The following is an 8,128-nucleotide window of genomic DNA, read 5'->3' on the forward strand; positions in this document are numbered from 1 at the left end:
GACTTCCTACCCCCAACCTCAGCTTACTTAGATCACATTCCTGGTACAGCTTCTTGCACCGGAAAATGTTTTCATAGACAAGACCCAATTTACCATCACATGGCTTAAAGCAAGTCATGTAATTGTATACCAGGTTTTAGGAATGCCTGCACGTGGCCACTGAATATATGTACGCATTTAGAGTGCCCACCCAGGTCTGAGAAAACTCAGCCCCTAACCCCAGCCCTGGGGCTGCACTTTTCCTATCCCCTCAACTATGACCAGGCTATCTTTAGCCTTCTGACCCCCATAACCCTTCGATAGACAACCCCTCTGCACACCCACCAACTCTCCCAAGCTTGCTGCCCCCACCATCCAGCCTATCCCCCAGACACCTCCCTCCCATAGACCAGCCAACCCCTTGATCCTCACCCCCCCACACACACTTAGATAGCATTTCTAGTGCAGCTCTCAGCATCTGTGAATATGTGCTCAAGCAGGGACCTGATCTACAATCATACCTCTTAAAGTCGCATGTTTGTGGATCAGGTCTCAGGAATATCTCTACTCTGATTCTTGTTACTAGGAACCTAATCATTACCATTCTTTTTACAAAGTTGTATTGCTTATACTTTAGGACAAAATGAATTCTGAATTTTATTTTCCTTATAAAGATTACCCAACAGTTCTTCTCATCTTGCACATCTTCACAAGAGGAAGGAAAAATAGGACAAGTGGGCCATTGTTAAAAGCCACCAGTGGACAGCACATATTCCTCCTCACATGGACAACTGCTCTGTGGCTGTGGCAGGACTGGGCCCCCAGGGCAGCCATAATGCCCCTGATGGCTATATGGCTCCTGCCTGATTCAAGCTCTAAGATAGCCCTCCCAAGGTTTACCACTTCTTGTTCTTAATAAAGATTAGGGAAAGTAGGATGCCTATGGGCCTTAGAGTGACCCTTAATCCATTTGAACCACAAGCTGGTCCCTCCTGGACCCCACTAGTCTCCAATAAGTACTCAAGATAAATGGGCCCACTCAGCCTGAGTCTGTACTCCTCCAGGTCACTGTTGCCTTAAAGGCAAATGTACAGCTGTCTTCCCCTACATCATGACCCAAGACTCACAGGTATTATCACTTCTGTTGTTCCTGTCACCCAGCTCTTCCCTTTGCTCTTAGATCTTCTGGATTGCTCAGCCCTCTGTCTGAGCTCTTGGACCCCTTGTCCCCCTCCCAATCTCTTTCTAGGTTCCTGGACCCTCTGGTTCCCCTCTCAGTCCTTCTCTAGGTTCCTGTACCTAGAGGAAGGAACCCTCAGGTTCCTGTACCTGAGGGTGTGGACTGAGAGGCCTCAGTCCACACCCTCAGCCTCTCTCTGGGATGGAGGGACTCTACTAGTATGCCTTGAGCCTGCATCCAGGAGGACTCAAGGCTTGTAACTCAAACAAGAGTACTAACATAAAATATAGGTTAGTTGCCTGCATGAAACCATCCCCTCTGTCCCCCAGGTGATATTCCCTTGTTCCCAGCCCTGCAGAGTGTCTTACACTTGTTCCTAGTTCTTTCAGTAGCCTTGCTGCCAGAAGCTGCTCCTCTCCTTGTGGCTCATGGAGCTAGACTGTCTGACCGGTTCAGGCTCTAGGCTTACATAATTCAAGTCCAAGCCTCTTCTGGTTGGGTGAGTCTCTCATCAGCCCCTCAACACTACCTGCAAGCTGCCTCTCAGGCAGGTTCTTCTCTTAAAGTGGCAGGCTTACTAAGTGTCCTGCTACACTGACATTGACTGATCATTATTTCCTTTCCTTTGCTCACTTTTACAACAGTATGTTTTCTTGTATCATCCTCTCATCCAGAGGGTCTCTGATCCTTGATACATATGGTTGGTATATACAGTACATGGATTTCTTGCTGTTTCTCCCTTTGCTTTTAACTTTCTTTGGTTTAGTTTTATATATACATGCTCTGTTGTTGCTTGCATAGGCCATATATAGACATTCAGTTTCTCCTGAGAGAGTATTTGCTGTCCCAGGAGAAACCACAAATTTACAGATATTCAGGATTTTTCTCCCCAAATAAAAATGGCTGATCTAGGAGAAAAATAACAGCAAGGTTTAAATCACTCCCAAGAGAGTTTCTCCTGGAAGATCAAATGTCTATACATGATCTCTTCTGAGAGGACCACAGCATAAGTCTCCGGTATCCCAGGGTGCTTTTCTCCACCACTCCCTAGAGGGACAGTATGTCACTTGCTAGACTTGCTGCTTCAGTTGAGCTAGGAGCAGAACACGTTCCCTTTACAATTCCACAGTGCTGCAAGAAGATACAGGCTCTCTCTGAGCAATCTGGTTCACCCAGTCAGTACTGTCTTGTGCACTGCTGCCCTTCTGTATCCAGGCAGACTAAAGGAGCCAGTGCATAGAGTCACTTGGATACTCAGTGTTAGCACTGCTAGCTGTCTACTGTTCAGGGGCTCAGCACTCAAATGTCTGTTCAGACATCCTTGAGTAAGCTTTTCTACCAGGAGAACAAACCTGGGAGAATTCTCCTAAATTATTTGAACATATGTATGTAGCCTTAGTTTCCATAACTTTGTAATACAAGTAGAGTTAAGACCTTTGACTCAATTTCTCTCCTGTTTGCTTGCCTGCAGGATCCAACTGTTTTAATAAGTCTATTTATGTGTGTAAGAACATTTATAACCCTCATATTTAACTCTTTTAACAACGCACCTATACACAGAAATAGATCAAATCCTTTTTTTTAGCACCAGGATTTTGCCAACATAATTTCAAAATCCACTTGTGACAGTAGCTTTCTTTCATTTGTATTTTTGTGGGAATGCTATGATAGACACAAGCTATATTTGCATGGTTAGCAGACAGTGACATGAATTATTACACAGTGATCACAACAAAATCTAGTTTGACAACAGTTACCATACAGTTACATTTAAAATTATCACAGTATTTCTTTGTGCCTACACAGGAAATTACGTGTATGATATCATTATGACGACAGCTGGCAAATGTTGGTTTTTTAATGACTTCTGCATCGTGATTGCTACTACAGCTCCCATTAATCAACCATTGCCACAGAGAAGTGTCAATTATTACAATTATTTCACAGTCTAGATAAAGAAAATAGCTATGGTATTTCCCATGCTACTATGTTATAACTTTTGCAAAATACTTGCATAGTAATGATAAACACTGTTTTTTGCACTAGGATGTTATCTGGACAGGTTATATTTACTTGGAAAATTGCTAAATAATGCATGGACCATGCTGATATCCAGGGTGTATTTGGATTAAGCTTTATATCCTGCTTTGTTGCTTTTTTTCAATTAATTGTTAGGAAAAACCAACACTAGCTTGAGATGCACTTCTTCCTGTCTATTCAGTGAATTTATAGACTCAGCAATACAGATGGCACCTAAGTAAAATTGAGATGAGAACACCTGCATCCTCCGGATATGAATTGCACAACTACAGCCATCATCTCCATGCTGAATGTGCATTGTCGTCAGAATATAAAGTTCAGACAGGTGTGGCTAGATACTCAATTATGCTTTTTCTAGTCTTAATTGCAGCTTTCTGGGCACAACAAACAAGATGCATAGAGTTATACAAATATGCTTGGAAGCCCATCTAGAGTTTTATTTGACAAACAGTAAAATTCCCTTTCACAGACTGCTAAACACATCCACAGTTGTTAGTTCCACTCTTCTCTTTTTCTGCATCTGAAGTTAGCAACCATTTTGCCACCATGGGTTGCAGCTTATGACCCACCGCCACCATGGGCCACAGCCCCGCACTCCCAGTGAACAGCTAATGCTGCAAGGGAAATATATTTTAAAAGGCAAGAAAGGCAAAGAGGACCCTGGGAATGTTTCTTCTGCTGCAGCAAAGAGAATATATTGAACATGGCAGGTTCCAGGACCCTAGGGGTATCTCCTCTGCCACTATGGCTGGAGTGCACTGCCAAGTCCATGAGTTGTTATGGGCCAAGTTCAGTCTCTTCAGGAGCTGAATCTGGCCCACAGGCCATAATTTGTTGACCTTTGTTTTGTATAGCTATCACACAACTGTGATAGTACTGTATTTCACCACTTCAGCTACTTTGCTGCTTAAATTGGCACATGACTGTACTTTCAATAGTTATCATTTTCACAGGTGTAATAGCAAAATGATTGTTAGATATGGCAGAGAATTTTCAGATTAAATGATTTTTAATCACAAAATGTCAGTGTATTAAAAACACCAAGAATATACATTTAATAAATCTTTCAGCTTGAAAGATTTCTTAGGCAAATGTATACTTTCTTGTCCAGAGACACTGGACAAAAAAGCCAATATCCCATAGGATACTTGTATAGGGTGTAAGAGACTGAAATTGATCAGACAAATGAGGCCCTGATCCTACGGTGTTGAAGTAAACTTTTATGAAACTTGATTTCTTCTCAGTATGGAAAGAAAAAAAACAACATTTATTTCCCAGCTTTAAGAATATTAACTCATCTCTGCAAAGATGGCTTTTAGATTTCCAAATAACAGTATATAACTGTTAGATTTCAGAGGTTATTATGTTTATATGCATTTTTCCTTTAGGGTAAACCCAGGACAGAGGATTAGGGTAGGGAATACCATATTTTCTTCCATACAACATCCCATTAATTCCCTGTGCTGCTTTTCACTGTGCTGGAAATTTGGGGGGGGGGGGGGGACCTTATAGAGTGCCCCACCCAGCTTCCTGGCTTGGGTCTTGATGGGCACAGGGCTGGGCCTATAACTCAAGGGGGTTCCTTTTCCACCCCCCTGTGGAATTCCTGCAGTGGTGAAAAGCAGCTCAGGGAACTTACAGTGCCACTGCTCCTGGTGCAACTAGAGTAAGGAAGCCTCCTAGAGTAAGGGAGCCTCCAGGCTACAGAGGGGCCAACCCAGCCTTCAGCAAGACCCAAGCTGGGAAGCTGGGGCGGGGGTCGTGTGGCACGGGCATCAGCAGTGGTAGCACAAGTTCCCTGTGCTGCTTTTTGCTGCACTAGCAGGGAGGGTGGAAAAAGAGACCCCTGCTAGGCAACCCTCTAGCTTTTCACCTCAAGTCTTGCTTGGGGCTGGGCTAAACCTCCCTATAGTAGGGGGACTCGTTTTCCACCCCCTGCCACCAGAATTCCAAGTGCAATTAATTTTTTTCTCCTCTACCTTTCAAAAATATTTCTTATTTACTTTAATATCTAATTCTGGTGTGCTCTGCTGGCTGACATGAGAAGACATTTGAAAACATGTCTCTTAAGACGCTTTGGTTGAAGGAATGATTTTTCAAGCCATAGCCTGTATATATTTATGTTTTGTTATTAGTATTTCTGGTTTAACCACCAGCTAAAAATCCAAACAAAAATTGAGATTTGGACCACATTGCTTAAACTTGTCAATTATGAGTACTTACACAAGTTACATTTTTCATGCAATAGGCCCCTGAGAGTGCTCTACAGCCATGCCATGACACACGTGCACATCTGCAGAGCACATTTAAAGTGGCTGATTGTGTGGAAAATAACCCTCCTCAAATGAGGTATTAAATGAAGGTTCTCTGCTTTACACAGTGAGGGGGTTGGGGGGGAGGGTTCCACCCCCTTCCCCCACCGCCCCAGCTCCAGCCAGGCAGGAAACTTCAGACAGAAGCTTGGAGCTGCTCCCTCCCTCCCTCCTTCCCTCCCTCCTCCTCCCCCTTTCCTCACTGACAACCCTGGAGCTGGGAGTGGGGCAGGGCTGGGAGGAAGGCAGTGCAGGAAGGCTCAATCCCACCCATTACCCAACAGATGAATGTTTGTTGGTTTGGAGGGCGCTCTAACTCATGGCACTTTATGCAAAGCTTCATGTGTTAGAGGAGGCTTCTGAATGCCTACTTGTGCCCTATATTTCTCTGTGACAGTGAGGTACCTTGCTTGCCAAAAAGGATTCAATATAACAGTGGTTTGCAATTTTCTCTTGGTAAGTTGGCATTTTGCCAAGAAGGGTAGAAGCAATTTTAGTCCAGACTCTTGAAAACACTTATGCATGTGCTTAAATGTATGTGTGTGAAGAGTCTGATTGACTTCAGTGCAATCACTTAAGTATTTAAAGTTAAGCATATGCCTAAATATTTATGGGACTGAGGCTTTTAATTCTTGTTGGAATACTAAAGAATTCAAAAGAGGGAGATATGAGAAGACAGCACATACCCTGGTTACATTGATCACCATTCTTTCCCTGCTGTTTCTTCCCTTTTTTATCTTGTCTGGTATTCTGTGCTCCCCTTATATCTTGGTACAAGGTAGCTTATAGTCAGTTTGGCTACGTCTTTCTGCTTAAGGGATTCTCTCTACTGATATAGCCCCCTTTAGAAAATCTAGGCTTTACATCCTGAGGTTTAAGTCTTAAAGTTTTATTTCATTAAAAGTTAAAAGGTGCTGCAGAATGATTATATGACAGAACCTGATGCATGGTTATTGGCCAGCTAAACCCACTGGTTTGGCATAGCTGGACTTCAAGCAAGCTTATATTCTAATGAAAAAATAAAATAAAATAGCCGCCCAGGAGCTTAAGGCATCTGTACATCAGTTGCAATATCCCATCACATATATAAACTAAATGTATTAAATATTGGGCATCAATTTATAAACAATTTGAGGCATGTCCAGATTTTTTTTCCGTACTATTTGGGAGCTCCCCTGGCTTCTAAAATTTCAGTGATTGCACTGGCCTGAAGTGACTTCCCCCCCGCCCCCCATGTTGTAAAAAGTCAGAGTGAAATCCCTTAAGGATTACTAGGCTCTGCAAATTAAGAAAATTAAACCCTCTTCTAATTTTGAATGAATAAAATTAAGATATATATAAATAAAAACTGTCTCTTTAAACACAGTTAAACTAATTAAACTTTAAACTTAAAAACTTAGACCTGGTTCTTATAGATTTGGATATACAACAAATAAAAATGAGAATTGGTAGAAGATATTTTGAATGAATAACTTTCCACTAGAAAATTCTGAACTGATTAAAATGAAATGTTCTATGAATAGTTTCTGTCTACATGGTTTCCTACCATCCCTGGCTGCCTTGCTTCTCAGTTTTTTTTAACATCCCAACAGCCTCCCAGAAAAAAAGCCTAATAAACCCTAACATTTGGGCCAGGAAATGCTTATCCTACAGAAAATTTCACTTTTGTCTACAAGTAAAGGGTTTTTTTTCTTGGAAATACAAATTTTTCCAAGGGGCTGAAATTCTGACTTTTACACAGGTCTAATAACTTTAATATGGAGTGAAATGTTCATAGTTACAAGGCCATATAATTCACATATGTCACATCAGCTCCAAAGAAGAGCGGCTCGAAACCCTCTGGGTCAAACTATGGGGGGGACAGGGGGGAGAAGGTGCAGTGAGAAAGACCTAACTGTAGGTGTATACTACAGACCACCAAACCAAGGGGAGGAGCTCAGTCTGGAGTTCATCTCTTGGGAGAAACACTTGGCTAAGTTGGATTGGTCACATTGCTTCCTGACCTGTATTGAAGATTTCTACCTTACCCAGGAAGTGCATGGGTCAGCCAGAAGTAACACTTTCTTAGACTTGGTCTTGGCCAAAGGAGATGATCTGGTGAGTATAGAGGGTGTGTGTATATATATAGATAGATAGATAGATATACAGAGAGAGAGAGAGAGAGAGAGAGAGACAGCGACCATGAAACCATAATGTTCACTGTCTATTGCAAGGCAGGAAAATCAGCTATCAGGGTTGAAGTTTTGGATTTGAAAAAAGTGAATTTTGACAGGCTCAGGGCAATAGTAGGGGAAACACTACAGGGCCAGGGGCCGAAGGTGAAAGGAGTGCATGAAAACTGGTTGTTCCTAAAGGACACAATCCTCAAAGCCCAAAAGAAGTCCATTCCCATTCAGAAGAAATGTAGCACAAGGGCTGGTAAGCCCTCTTGGCTTAATAGGGATATCATGGTCCTCTTAAAACAGAAGAAAGAGGCATACAAACAATGGAAGCTTGGGACAGTCCCCAAGGAGGACTGTGCAACAACAGCCTGCATTTGTAGGGAGCAGATTAGAAAGGCTAAGGTGGCAACTGAATTTAAATTAGCAACAGAAATCAAGTACAATAAGAAGTCTTT

Source organism: Alligator sinensis, unplaced genomic scaffold, assembly GCF_000455745.1.
Source record: "Alligator sinensis unplaced genomic scaffold, ASM45574v1 scaffold615_1, whole genome shotgun sequence".
NCBI classification, from domain to species: Eukaryota; Metazoa; Chordata; order Crocodylia; family Alligatoridae; genus Alligator; species Alligator sinensis.